This window comes from Oratosquilla oratoria, chromosome 27, assembly GCF_046742065.1.
Source record: "Oratosquilla oratoria isolate Oo_2021 chromosome 27, ASM4674206v1, whole genome shotgun sequence".
Classification (NCBI taxonomy): Eukaryota; Metazoa; Arthropoda; class Malacostraca; order Stomatopoda; family Squillidae; genus Oratosquilla; species Oratosquilla oratoria.
Genome location: NC_134803.1, coordinates 50252989 through 50268071, shown reverse-complemented (window position 1 = coordinate 50268071; position 15083 = coordinate 50252989). Strand labels below are relative to the sequence as shown.

The 15083-nt window shown below is 41.9% G+C and overlaps 4 non-coding genes across 4 annotated transcripts; 3 read left to right on the top strand and 1 right to left on the bottom strand.

Annotated features, from left to right (window-relative positions):
* Window positions 1–3706: 3706 nt before the first annotated feature.
* On the bottom strand, window positions 3707–3779 carry TRNAT-AGU (transfer RNA threonine (anticodon AGU)). Its single transcript has one exon. It is a non-coding gene; the product is annotated as a tRNA-Thr (tRNA).
* Window positions 3780–4023: 244 nt separating this feature from the next.
* On the top strand, window positions 4024–4139 carry TRNAL-CAA (transfer RNA leucine (anticodon CAA)). Its single transcript has 2 exons — window positions 4024–4061; window positions 4095–4139. It is a non-coding gene; the product is annotated as a tRNA-Leu (tRNA).
* An 80-nt stretch (window positions 4140–4219) lies between these two features.
* Window positions 4220–4292, top strand: TRNAT-UGU (transfer RNA threonine (anticodon UGU)). The gene has a single exon. It is a non-coding gene; the product is annotated as a tRNA-Thr (tRNA).
* Window positions 4293–9587: 5295 nt separating this feature from the next.
* Window positions 9588–9660, top strand: TRNAT-UGU (transfer RNA threonine (anticodon UGU)). The gene has a single exon. It is a non-coding gene; the product is annotated as a tRNA-Thr (tRNA).
* The last annotated feature ends 5423 nt before the right edge of the window (window positions 9661–15083 follow it).

Sequence of the window (15083 nt, the reverse complement as noted above, 5' to 3'; positions counted from 1 at the left end):
GTTGCAGTTTCGTGGCCCAAATATCCGTTCTCCCGAAATTGCCTCAAGCAAATAATAGCAGTCCAAATATTTATGAGAAATAAATAGATGAAGCATTTGATCCGAAGGGTGTAGTGGAGCCGGAACGGAGAATATCACACTTGATCACTTAAAACAGCGATTGCCGACAGAATAGTCAGCGTAGACACTTTCACTAAATGTACGTTTTGCTTGATGAAGCTTTAACAAGCGAAACGTTAATAAAGATCCCATCCTCACATGGTGTCTACTCTAACCAACATCATACTTCCTACAGCAGCAGAAAGAACAGACCAAGATTATGCTGGTCGGATGTGAGCGTGTTATATACATACATGCAAACGCATACCAAAAAGGTGACGAGTGAAGGAAGGATTGTTAGGTAGTAGTCCTCACTCTTCCCGTCCTCACCACTGCTCTGGCCGTCCCACGACCTTTGACCCCCGAGGCTCCCCCAAGGGAATCGCTCGTGGGGTTAGCCGTGTGACTCATGTGCCGCTTAGCCGCGTGACTCGACCCAATGCTTCCTCGAGGCCCACGAGTGAGACAAAGCCTCCTTGAGGAACACGCGTGCCGTACCTGCACCTCTGCCAGCGATGAATATCCTGCACCTCGGCCAGCCACGTGATGAACACAGGATTCATCGAGGAATACACCCTCTGTCTTCGTGAGTCAGCAGCGTGAGAACGTTTTGCCTCCGTCTTCCCACGCATCACACTTGACCTCACGCCAATTAGGAGTACTGGCCATGGCCTACCCGTGTATATAGGGGTTGGACGAACGCTGAAGGTGCTCCCATGTGGACAAGAAAAAACAACCTGCAGATGGAATCTGGCATACCACCACTGATGGCCAGGATTCAGACCCGGAACTGCACCGCGGCAGCCAAGGCTCTGCTGAGCGACAGGAACTCACATCTCAAGACTAAACTCAAGGCTCACCTGGACGCACACCCGGACCTACCACGACCAGACATATACATCGGACACCTAGGAGATCAAATCTGCGCGACAGGCATGGAAGGGCATCTAAAGGCTCTGAAGCCAGACAGAGCATGCCTGAAGTACCGACCTCCAGCCCCGTGGATATCCCCCACAACTACTTTCAACCACACGCAAAGAATCACTGCTCACCAGGGGAACTGAGGGACGCTGCACGAACAGCGAATCAGGCGACGGAGGCCCAGGGTGGGTTTGTCTGCTACACTGACGGCACTGTCGACCCGGGGAACGGCACAACAGGTGCAGGAGTATACTCCGCAACATACACCGCCTCCTGGCGCACATCAGACCACTGCTCGACTCTACAGACTGAGCTGGTGGCAATGCAAAAAGCTCTGGAGTACTCAAGCCAACTACAGGGGCCGGTAGTCATACACACCGACTCTCTTGCGGTGACACAAGTACTCCAGAAGAAGGACATACCCACCAACATACACATTATCACAACAATACTCTACCTCCTGCAGCTACACAACGAACAAGATCGCCCAGTCATCATCAACTGGATACCCAGCCACATAGGGATACACGGAAACGAACGAGCAGATGAGCTGGCCAAGACAACACGCTACCATCCTCACATAGAAATCAAAGTCCAACCATCAACCACATTAATCAAAAGCTGGGCCAAAGACCACCTACATCGAACAAAGGTAGCCAACCACAGAAGATCGATAAGCTCAGCATCAGCAAGCGCAATGTGGTACGAGAGGGCCACCAAACTGTGCCCTCATCCCGCCACCAAGATCGCCGACAGAGGACTCTCCGTGATCATCCACAGGCTCAGGTTGGGGTACAAGTGCTGCTGGGAAATCATCGAACGACAGGAAAGGGAATGCGACCACTGCGGGATGAACACCTCAGAGCCTCTCCTTCACTATCTACTAGAGTGCGCTCACACCATCGCCCTGAGAAGAGGTAGACAATTCAACCCCATGGCCCCCGAAGCTTGGAAGACTGGAGCCGACATAGTTTACAACATCACCGAAAACATAGAACGGCTCGCCCACATCCTGGTCGGATACCCTCCGCCCAGATAACTACAAAAACGCCGGAGTAGCTGAACACAGAGCGGCTCAACACTTACGGGCCTCCGAATGGAGAAAGGCCCGTGTGTAGATAAATATCATCTACCGAAAAAAAACCCTGAAGATTCAGATCGCCTCGGAGCATCACACTGAGAGCCTGGCTCGTTGCTCCTTGCTTTCTCTCTTCCTCCCCACTCCTCCGCAAGCAGACCAAGTTGGGACACGACTTGAAACACACAGTCGTCACCTCCCTCGCTGTCTCGTCCCTTTTCCCATTTCTCGCCATTAGAGTGAGCCCTATCACAACATTGGAGCCCAAATTCATTGATAAATAAAACAACCTCTCCATTAGTTTACTTAATAAAATGCGTTATCAGGAATGAATAAACCGAAAGACTTTGAAAAAAGGTATAATTTATAATGGCTTGGATAAGAGCAGACTGCTTAAAAGTAGATCAGTCAATGAACAAAAACGCAAGACGAGATAGTAAGTTCCCAATCTATATTCACCACTAAAGGTGGGAGAGTAACTTGATTTTTTTTTTTTAATGACATGGAAGTGGACGAAGTTTGCAAACTATTATGTTATTTTCACACGTATCGACCTTTCACCGTGCGCCGTCCACGACACGCGCTGTCAAATCATAATTGGGTGTCTAGGAACGCTTTCACACGTCACGTGTGAAAGCCTTCATAGACACCCACTGTAATTTGAGAGGACGTCGTGTCGTGAACGGCGCACGGCGTAAACATGATCCGTGTGAAACGAGCCTTGGAGACCAGGAGGTTTACGAGATTTCAAACTAGTCAGAGAATATAGCGAACAACTGACGTACAAGGAATTTGTGTTCATTAATAGACGAGAAATTATTAAAGAGAATGGGGAAAGGTCCAAGTTAATATGGCTTCCGCAAAGGACGTTCTACTGAAGACCTTCCAACGCTTCCGTCTCCTTTGGGTTTTTTCGGTGTTTCTTCTCCTGTTCCTCAAGGACCAGCGTTTCTCAAACTTTCAAGCTTTGTCGACCCCTTATCGCATCGACTTGTATATTCAAGGGACCCCTTGATACGATATTAGACAGGATAGTCATTTTGCATTGGTATTGTTAATATATATTTTTCAGGGGAATTGTTTATCAGATTGTTTTCACTGTAAACATGACAAAGTGTATATTTGTGAGAAAGAAAATGTAGATCATGTTCAGTTCCCCATCCAGCGGACCCCTGGTACACTGCTAGACGCCAAAAGAACGTGACGGAGTCCGACACAAATATTTTATTTCCTAACTTCCCTCAATTAGTATATATTCTTATATCTACTCAATTTCCTATGTTCTAATAGTTTTATTGTTGTAGACGCTCGCTGTTCTTTTCCCATGTCTATAGTCTAATTATATAATATATATATATATATATATATATATATATATATATATAAATCATACTATATCCATCTGCACAGATTTTACTAAAAAAAAAAAAAAAAAAAAAAAAAAAAAAAACTTGCTATGATAACCTGTATGGAAATTAAATAAAATTCTCATATGCAATCTTTTATATAAAAAGGACTGAACAAAGACATGACTAACGTTCACAGTGAACGGAATCTCCGGGGAGAGCGAGGGGTGGGGGTACAACTTTCCAAAATCGATTACCACCGTGCCTCCAGGGAGGATCGAACTCCCGGCCTCTGGTTTACTAGACCAGCGCTCTAGCCACTGAGCTATGGAGGCCAGATGCTTCCTCCATGCGCACGAATTGCGTAAAATGTCTGGCGATTTTTCATTAATATTTTACGACACAATGTATCACATTTGCTGCGCACGTGGTTGTCAGTATAAATATAAAGAAACCTAAGTAGAATATACGAATCTAATGCAGAACCCGTATTGTAGTTGTCTAGTGGTAACACCACACTTTCACCAATACAATAAAATATAGACCATAAAATTAATACACCAACTCGTACAACAATATGTCAGGATGGCCGAGTGGTCTAAGGCGCCAGACTCAAGGTAACCTTCCCTCCGATAGAGGGAGATTGGGCATTCTGGTCCTCTCTGAGGGCGTGGGTTCGAATCCCACTTCTGACACACACTATTGATTATTTCGATAATAAATACCTACGTGATAAGCAAATTCTTTCTGTAAATCCATGCCACGTTAGCGGGACGCCTCCATAGCTCAGTGGCTAGAGCACTGGTCTTGTAAACCAGGGGTCGGGAGTTCGATCCTCCCTGGGGGCTGTAGAACTTTATAAGAAACGCATACTACGAAAACTTTAAAACAATGAAAAAGTGTATAAAACAATATATACATCTTCATTTCACATGTACGTGCTCATGGCCGGCAACTAATCACTACGTATTTTCCACAAAACACTGTATGTGTGTGTCGGGGGTTGGGGTTTCTATGAGTATGGATGCTGACATTGGGGGGGGGCTTAGACCCCCCTCCCCCCAGTTTGGTTATTCTGTAGGAGGACGTGTCACTGAGTGGGTCGCCTCGATAGAGTTGCCCAAAGGCGTTTTCCGCGAAGTCCGTGTGCCGTCTTTCTTTCCGGGGTCGGAGGTCTTCTGTCCAGGAGGCTCCGGGGGTTGGTTACTTCGTCCAAGGAGGTGGTCTGTAATTTCAAGGCTGAGGTGACCGTCCGACCCATGTCTGGTGACTCGTTATTTCATATGCCAACAGCTTAAGTTGTCAACATTGGCAACTGATGTAGGTTAGATCTGGGTTGCCAAGTCTGTTAATGGACAGGGAGGTCCCATCATGTTATTCATTCAGAATGTGTTTATGGGTCTCTGTATAGCCATGTGGGCAAAGGTCTGAGTCAGAGTTCCCATTTTTTCATGCTATGGTGATCCAAGACATTAGTGACAACAGTAACCAGAGCGGCTACTACTACAGCGTGTCTGATGGGTTCACAGGAGTGGTTGAGTCGGTATCTTCCAGGGAGAGTGTATACACGAGTAGCAACACCAGCTTTGCCAGTCCTTAGTACGTTCCTGCAGTTCCGAAGAACGTCCAAGAATTTTGGAAACAGCTTTCGATTCTTGACATCGGGAACTGACCTCTTGGGTGGGAGATCTGCCCGAAAAGACAGGAACGCGAATAGAAATGGTCTCGAAGAATGTGGGTGTGATCTAATAAGAGGTAATCAAATGGGTCAAGGGCTTTAACAGAAGTGATGCAGGCAAGGTCATCATATTAAGACAGCAGTGCAGGCCTTGTGGTAATGGATTTAAACTGGACAAATTTAGGTTTACGAAGGAAATGTGCAAAAACATGTTTACCGAGTGGTTAACGAATGGAATTGATTTAGTAACCATGTAGTGTGCGCCATTTTTTTTTTTTTTATAACTTTATGGATAGGGATGACAGTTGATAAGGGTCATGTAACTGCCTTGTGTAGGACTTATGGTCTCTTGCAGTCTCCTCCATTCTTATGTTCTTATGCTTCTCCATTACGTGTTGGTACTACCCGAGTGCTGGATAGTGACCTGAAGACAGCCGTGGCCAGAGTGGTTTTCCCTTGTGTTGGGAGTGATTTCTCTGTTGGGTTGGTTTCTGGAGTTTAATGATATATTTTTGAGCGCTCGTTTCAAGATATGTGTATGGGTTTCTGTGCATGTTCCTGAGTATGGTGGGCGATGTATGATCGAATAGTTCAATTTACTGGTTTAGATTTTTTTTTTTTTTTTTTTTTTTTTTTTACATTCGAACTCGTTTTCTGACGAAAAGATTGTTAGTATGCTTTGTCACTGACAGGGCGAGAGCGAGACAGAGAACGTGAGGGACATTGATCCACCACGGTCTCGTATCATGTGTTGGTCTCATAATCGATACCTATTATTCTACCAGGTGTGAGCTCGAGCTCATGTATGGCCCGACCTGTGGGTAATGTTGTGACTCCACACACATCCAAATCCAGAGTTTGGGTGCCAATGTGTGCTTGAGAGTATCTGAGAGCACGTGAGAGCGATTGAAAGAACACGTAAATTCGTGGAATTGTATGAGAACGAGAGCTCTGCATAGGACACAGGATGGATCCTGACGTAATGCGAACAAAATGCAAGGGCCAATGACAGTTCTATAAATAGTGAGACATCAAACCGACTATTTTATTGATCTTCATATTTTAGCTACCGTTTTTTTTTTTTTTTTTTTTTTTTTTAGGGGATGACACCCACTATGCGGTTTCTTTTTAATAAGAGGGCTCTCGCCTCTCGCTCTTGTATATACCGCACACGTGTAGCTTAAAATATCATCCGAGGTTTTCAAAGAGGTGGTGAATATTTGCTAGATGTATGGCTTAGTCATTTTTTGATCAAATAATGCAAAAATAAATCCCAACTATTACGCAATGCGATAAAAAGGCCAATCAAAATATCGGTAGCAGACGAACTTTCCTTCGCCGATCTTTGGCTGTTCTCGTAAGGCTGTGACGTCAACCTCACTGTTTACATTCTGATGCATCCATATGCGTGCACTATATATGCCGTGCTGTGCTGTTAACTTGACCAGTGATCTGTCATATTTCGTGTGTTAGCGATCAAGTATTTAGTTCGAAAATGGTTTATTGTGTCGCCGCAAGTTGCAACAGTGACTCGACGAAACATTCTGCTGCGGATGGATTTCTTTTTCCAAAAGATCCTGTTCGCGCAAAAAGGACTGGATCATTCGGTGCAGACGGAACGAGTCATGGAAGCATGGATTGAAAGCGAAACTCTGTTCGAAACATAAAAAAAGACCCCAAGTTCAGCAACCAAACGCCGTCGGAACACTGCTATTGTAAAAAGACAACGCCTTGAGGTAGGTGTACCAATCTGTAGGCCTGTATTAACTTTGATGTCACTGGTTACTTGACAAGCGATTTTTGGGCTAGGGCTAGGCAGATTAGGGGTACATTCATGACATAAGCTAGCTAGATCTGTAGGCCTATAAATACGATCACCATACTCCACCAGGGTGACAGGCACGGCCATGAAGACAGGGGCTTCCATAATAGGCCTATGACCACGCCTTGTCAATTTGACTCGACCAAATTTAATTCTGTTTTTCGAGAGTCAAACAAGTGGAATCCTCCCACCACCACTATCCCAGCAGGAGTTAAGCCTAATCATCCTGCACCAGGAGGGTGGAATTCGTACTGATATAGACCTAATGTTTTTTTTCTTCTTCTTCAGCCGTTACAAAGTGTATATAATGAATATTCTCCTTCGTACCACTACCAGCGAAATTGAGATGGAATGTTAAAGTGGCCATGGTGACAGTGCCACAGAAAAAATCTGTAATTCATGAATCCTTGAAACTTTAGCCTGTAAATATGGAGCTTGGCATCCAAATCCCATAAATCTTCACTCGATGTGAAGTCACTTTCGTATCGCTGGCCATGTCCAAGAATGTAAACAACCCTTACGTCATCAGATACCCTAGCGGTGGAAAATGTAATTACGACACTGAGAAGTTCGTCTGCTATCAGGCACTTTTAAGATCATGCTATTTGGATAAAATCAAGACTATAAAATGCTAGAAACGTGCATTTTAGTGTTCTAACTTCCAAGTTATATTCTCATACACGAAATAACAAAAAATAAAGAAATGCAAAACCTCAGTTGACCTTTCAGGTATGGTGTAGAGACAGGTATAGGGGAGGGGAAATCTTAACAGGAAAGACAGAAGAGAACAGTCGGGGGTGAACACCTTTTTTTTTTTTTTTTTTTTTAATAAGAAGGCTTTTACCTTTATCACTTTTATCAACGACACTGGTCCTAACAGAGACATTCATAACCGACATTACATCTTCCCAAAGAAATATAGAACCTACGTGCAAATATGAGAATTTATAAAGCTTACGGAAATCTGTTGTACATCTATTCATAGTTTAGAAATGTGAAGAGCTGGAATTTGACTTTAATCGTCGGTATCATACACAATTTTTCCCATAATGGGCTTTTCTTGAAATAGTCCAGTTTTATCTTTAGGGATAACTTTAGTATTTTACATATCAACCTCTGTCCATGTATGGTCTCTTACACTGATGGTAACAAACACATATACTGTACACACACAGTAAGGAACATTATGAGTCTCAAATGCATGCAAGCAGTAATTACCCGCTTCGTGTTAAGTACATCCATGCACTCTACCATAGCCGAGCGTATGGGCTCTTTGATAGCAGTGACTGCCTACCTCAAGTGATGAAACTTCTAAATGCTTTGGGGGACAGTAACCTGCTAAGACTATTACTGATTCAACGGTACTGAAAAACAGTACCCTGTAATTTTTCTAATTTAAATTACCTACTACTGGACTTCTCCAGATGCCTTATGTCTGAGGGCACCAAAAGTAGCCCTGATGGGAGGGAGGAGGAGGGAAGGGTTGTGTTTATGTGCAATGTGCGCCTGCATGGACTGATGCAAGAGGAAAAAAGAAGAAAACGTAAAAAGAAATAACATTGGCTAGCTAGCTTAGTTACCCCCAATGGATACACAAGAGGTGTCGTCCCCTTTCTTTCATTACACAGTCTTTACCTTCAAACTTTAAGTGGTAGCTTTTCTTGAAACTACATAGGGCCGTAGGCTTCAGAAGGAACATTCCGCTCGCGCGCGTGTGTGTGTGTGTGAACGAAAACTGTGTAAAATGTTACTGGTAGAAAGTGGTACGTAAAATATAAAAGTTACCCCTGAATACTGATCATGCTCAATTTCTTATTAATGCTAGTTAAGAAGATTGACCATTGTAGAAACTCACGAAATCTTTGGACTTTCTTTTAAACTTATTACTTACCTCAACGTTCCAGTGTTGAAATCCGATGGCTTAAATTCTATTCTTCATTGCATTTGGTTTTTGTATGCGTACTTAAGGAAGTAAAGTTGAAAATAAATACTTCAACTTTAGAAAACATTTCAGCTGTATCCTGAAATACTTAGCTGGAAAAAATCGTCTACTTTTTGTTGCCTTTAGTGCAAAGGCAAATCAGTCTTGATATGAATTAATAGGGTGCACATGAAGTCAGTGGTTCTTGTCTATAGCGAGTCGTTAGCCATTTTCAGCCCACTGGGAGCAGCAGCTTCTACCATGCTTCAAATGAAAGGAGAACTGAAATGAAACAAGAAAATAAGAATAAAGAAGAGAATTTTTACAAAATAGTTTAGCTACTCCCACAAGGGGTGTCGTCGCCCTAATTTCGTCACATTGTCTTGCCTTTCCAACTTTAAACTCCACCATCAGGCCGTGGTCCTCTCCTCGACTTAACTCTTTCCTAGTTATAAAGATAAACTAATAATAATAAAATATAGTCGGTCACATTCGTGTAATCTACAATGCAGGTTTCAGTCCCGACCGTTTGTAGCTCTACTCTTTTCCCGGCACGTGTCGGTAACAGCAGTAGAGAGGGTCGTCCACTGGAATAGGTTAGGTTAGGTTAGGTTAGGTTAGGTAGGTGTGTGTGTGTGTGTGTGTGTGTGTTTTGGGGGTTCAAAAATTAATTCACATTTTCTTAACATTCCATTTTTGGACTCTCTTTCACCTTATGGATCGCCTCCATAGCTCAGTGGCTAGAGCACTGGTCTTGTAAACCAGGGGTCGGGAGTTCGATCCTCCCTGGGGGCTAAACGTATACATTATGAGGATGAGGATACTTCGAAGGCTGCATAAAGACCGCTTTGCATCCGCACTGATCATGATCAAAGTCTATGGCACCCGCTGCGTATCTAATAAACAAAATCCTAAACTAATGACCAACACTGGTTAATTATCTAGTTGTGCAGTCGGATGCTTCTTCAATTTGACCCGTCACTAGGAACACTACGTAGGGGACGCCCTCTTATTATTACCAAACTGCACTGACATGCTAACACCTAGGCCACTATCACATACATACACACACACAATGGAGTGTGACTTGTAACACACGTGTACCTATTGTGAAGTAAGACTCCTTACTACTACTTACATATGTTCCAAGACAACACCCTTTTCCAAGTGGACCACATCCCACCTACAATTACGTACGTACCCGCTAATCTCGCTACAATTACGTACACACCCGCAGGTCTCGCTACAATTACGTACGCTCCCGCAGGTCATGCTACAATTACGTACGCACCCGCAGGTCATGCTACAATTACGTACGCACCCGCAGGTCATGCTACAATTACGTACGCACCCGCAGGTCTCACTACTTACATCTGTTCCAAGACAACCCTTTCCAAGTGGACCACATCCCACCAACAATTACGTAAGCACCCTCAGGTCTCGCTACAATTACGTATGCACCCGCCAGTCCCGCTACAATTACGTATGCACCCGCCAGTCCCGCTACAATTACGTACGCCCCCGCAGGTCTCGCTACAATTACGTACGCACCCGCAGGTCTCGCTGCAATTACGTACGCGCCCGCAGGTCTCGGTACAATGTCGTACGCGCCCGCAGGTCTCGATACAATGTCGTACGCGTCCGCCAAGTCTCCCTACAATGTCGTACGAATTTGCCGGTCTCGCTAAAAATAACCCACGTACCCAGTCTCGCTCTTGTAGCGTACTCATTCACCGCTCGCCACCCGTCTCTATTACCTTCAAGATCAACTGTAGACCGCAAAACGTCTGGAGAGATCGACGTGGAATTTTGAATGCTTCTCCAAAACCTCAACGAGGAAAATCACTTTTCTCGTGAGAAAAACAGAACAAATGCTAAAATAAACACAGTAGTCACTGCTATAACCTTCCAAAGAACCTGCATTCAAAATGACCTAACACACACACACGTACATATACATACATATATGTATAATATATACATATATATATTGATTGAAGTCAACTGCGCTAATAGCTTTGGCTATCTTAAGATTCAAATTCTTCAGTTTGAAGAATAATTTTTTGTCTTCACAGTTCAAAGTGTGAACATAACTTTGAACTGTGAAGACAAAAAAAAATTATTCTTCAAACTGAAGAATTTGAATCTTAGATAGCCAAAGCTATTACCGCAGTTGACTTCAATCAAAATTGTCTACGTGAAAACCTGTGCCCTAGAGAAAAAAAAAAAAAAAAAAAAAAATATATATATATATATATATATATGTGTGTGTGTGTGTGTGTGTGTAGCTTAAGTGCAGAGAAGTTTGATTAAAGATACAAAACACCCGTCTTCAAACAGGAAATTTTGTTTTGAAGTTTCGTCCCTGTCCAGGGTTCGTCTTCAGGGATACAACATAAGAACCATCAGTTTGTATCAAATATAGCGCACTGGCTCAAGTCACCCTAATGCCCGTATCCTTGTGTGTGTGTACTAGTGCGTGTGCGTATGTTTGTACATGTCAAGACATACACACTTATATACTTGCATATATACATGTTTTAAGCCAGAGTCTGTGGATGTAACACGTTTTTTTATTTTTTCTCTCAAAAAATAGATTTTACCAAATTTTCGTCAGGATACACATGTATGCAAACACATACACACATATACACACAGAGGGATAGATACCACCAAACACTAACATGTGAAGGTCCTTTAGGGTAACTCCCATTTCGTTGTCTTCTCCCACTGGATGACCAACTCTATTGACTCGAAAACCTTGACGCGCCTAGCGGGCCCGTGCGTGCGGTGGAACTTGCGAACAAATTTGCGCGTGAAAAAGACTTGCGGGAACCTTCTCGCATACAAATCCGCTGACGAAAACTTTATTTTCTTTTTTCAACTTCTGAATTTGTAGTACGTGGCAATATTACCTCAGTGCCCAGCTCTGCATCCATTATATTTTAATATATATATATATATATATATATATATATATATATATATATATATATATATATTCGTGAAGCGTGGCAGGAGATTCTCTTTTAAGCATATTCTGTTGAAAACGACAGCAAATTCATTAGAAATTAATTTATTTCTTAAGCTTTCTGGGGAAATGAGAGGGGAAGAAGCAAATTTCCAATTACCAATGTTATATACAAAATAAATGAAAATAAACACAGGAGATAGACAAGAGTCCACCAACTTCTAATTAATAATGGTTACTTCAACAACGAAGTACAATCTACACCTGGTACCAAGAACCTCATCACACTACCACAGAACATGAAGGAACTACACACCGCATATTCTATAAGTCCCAGATGTCCAATAAATATAAAGAGGATGAGAAAATATTAAAAGACATTATTAAAAGGAATGTGACTCCCACGAAAGAACGTGACAAATATCACTCACCATTTATTACAAGAACAAGAAAACATCTTCCCTAATCTTAAGAAATCACACCGCCCCAAAACCTCATGGTATACGTCAATCCCACGTAGTATATAAATTCACCTGCCCAGAGGAGGACTGTACGCCCCTATCTACCTACGTGGGAAGGACAACTACCACCCTGTCCAGAAGAATCACCCTTCACCTACAACAAGGAGGACCGAAACAACACCTTTGGACCCACCACAGACGCCATCTCGACAGGGAAACCATGGTACACAACACAGAAATCGTCGCAGAGAAGGACCTCCAACGTTTGACCATTTTGGAGGCTGTAATCATAAAAGATTTACAACCCATTATTAATGTACAAACAAATGATTTCTCCCTCTTCCTAGCATGAAACCTACACGTAGGAGACATTTGTTCACCAAAATACAACCACCAGATCAGAGAACACCCATAAAGGTCCAAAATATCCCCGCAGAGGATAAAATGTCATGCCTAAGGCGATCGGCTAGGCTTAGGAACCAACCAAATATCGCCAGCCAGAGGAGAGTCATTAAGTGACCTCTCCAAGTTTTTCCTTTATACATATTTATATTCGTCTTGGTCACACTTCCCTTCATTCCAACTGAAGATGCAGAACGATCTGCGAAACGTCTTGGGTTTATTATACTGTGTTTGGTTTATTTTCATTTATTTTGTATATAACATAGACTTCTGTGTTAATATAAGTTACCAATGTCAATTGGAAATTTGCTTCTTCCCCTCTCATTTCCCCAGAAATCTACTTTCCGAAAGCTAGAAAGAAATTAATTTCTAATGAATTTGCTGTCGTTTTCAACAGAATATATATATATATATACACATATGAATGGCAGAGTGGTAACGCTTGAGGTTCACGCTCCGAGGTACCCGAGTTCAGAGCTCGCGACCGCCCAGCCTGTTTGAATTACATCGCTGTTACTAGCGATTAGTTGAATGTATATGTATATATATATACATGTATATATATATACACATACATATGTATATACATATATATACACACACATATATATATATGTATATACATATATATATGTATATACATATATATATATATGTATATACATATATATATATATGTATATACATATATATATATATATGTATATACATATATATATGTATATACGTATATATATGTATATACATATATATGTATATACATATATATATGTGTGTGTGTGTTTGTGTGTGTGCGTACACAGTTTACATAAAACAAAGTCTATTACCGGTGGTTCAGGAAATAGTGAAGTACTGGAAGTTCTGTATATCAAAACCATTGTGTTTCTTGAGTAAACAGCTACAATGAAAAAGAACGTAGACAGTGAAAACACACAGGAACAGAACTTTGCCTCGAAATATGACAAGAATTTATTACAAGTCTATACGAGATCAAAATCCAATGATCTTATATATATATATATATATATATATATATATAGCCGAATTGTAAATGTTTGGAACAAACTATCTGTTCATAATTTCAAATAAAGCTAAAGAAAATCATAATTATCTGGAGTCCTATTCCAATGTAACTTATTTCTCAGCATCGTGAACTCATACACTTACACCAAGTCCGTGATTCTTAACTGTTTCCAATGTTCACCCGCTTTCAATTCGCAAGTAGCCCCATATGGACCAATAGGCCTGTTGCTGTTTGCGTCTTTGTATTGCTTTGTATCACACAACTCAGGCTGAGTTGACCTAATGATTACTCACACGGCGTCGAATCATGAAAGACAACATTGGGAGATACGTTGCCTCCTGCAAGGCAAGTCTAAGATGACCATTGTCCTTCGGAAGTATTAATGAGGGGAGTGTTTCATAATGGAGGATTTGGCAAATATATCTTCTAAAACTACAATTTTGGTTTTAAAGATGATGGCGGCCTTTGTGCCCTAGTCCAATAAACGAAACTAATCGCTGCTGCAACGGAGAAATACAGCAGATTTTTTTTTTTAAATATTTGATTGTTATTTCAACCTTGGTACATCTCTCCATGGTATATACTGAGGACGCACGCTGGCACGCACACATATACACATACATACATATTATAAACACACACACATTATATATATATATATATATTGTTACGAATCTCGCTCACACATCTGACTTGTAACACATTTAGAGTTAATGAAATGAGTTCCCAAGACCCCATGTCTTCGGGATATCTCAAATAAAAGTTGCAAGGCTTTCAGACTCGTAACACATAGTAAGAGTGAATGGGTGAATGGGTTCTCAAGACCCCATGTCTTTGGGTAACTTAAAGAAATTACAAGGCCGCCATTCACTTTTTGGTATAGTGAAAAAAGTGGAAAAAAAAAACACAGTTGGAAAGTTTAACACTATTCATTAAAGTTAATAGGATTACATGAATGACTACAATCACTGAACATACAAAAGAGTAAATAAGTATCAAAACAGAAGGTTCCCGCTCGAAAACTTTTAACGGGGGGTGAAAGAAAATTAATTATTGAATTAATACCAACGAAAACACTGTCTAGGTCTCGCGCGTCACTACCATAGACAATTACACAACACTACATGAAACACTAGCTGAGTTAAAATGACTTAAGAATAATACAGGGGGAGTACAGAGGACTTACTTCAGCCGACGACCTCTCCGAGGCGACACACCTCTACATGGTAGGCACACTTCTCCTAAACTCTCTGACACGCCCAAGGCACCCTAGTTGCTTCTACAAAAATCCTCTGATTGGCCCATAGGAATTGCGTCTATGGAGATAGAAACTGATAGGTCAAATTAACTAAATCGTTCT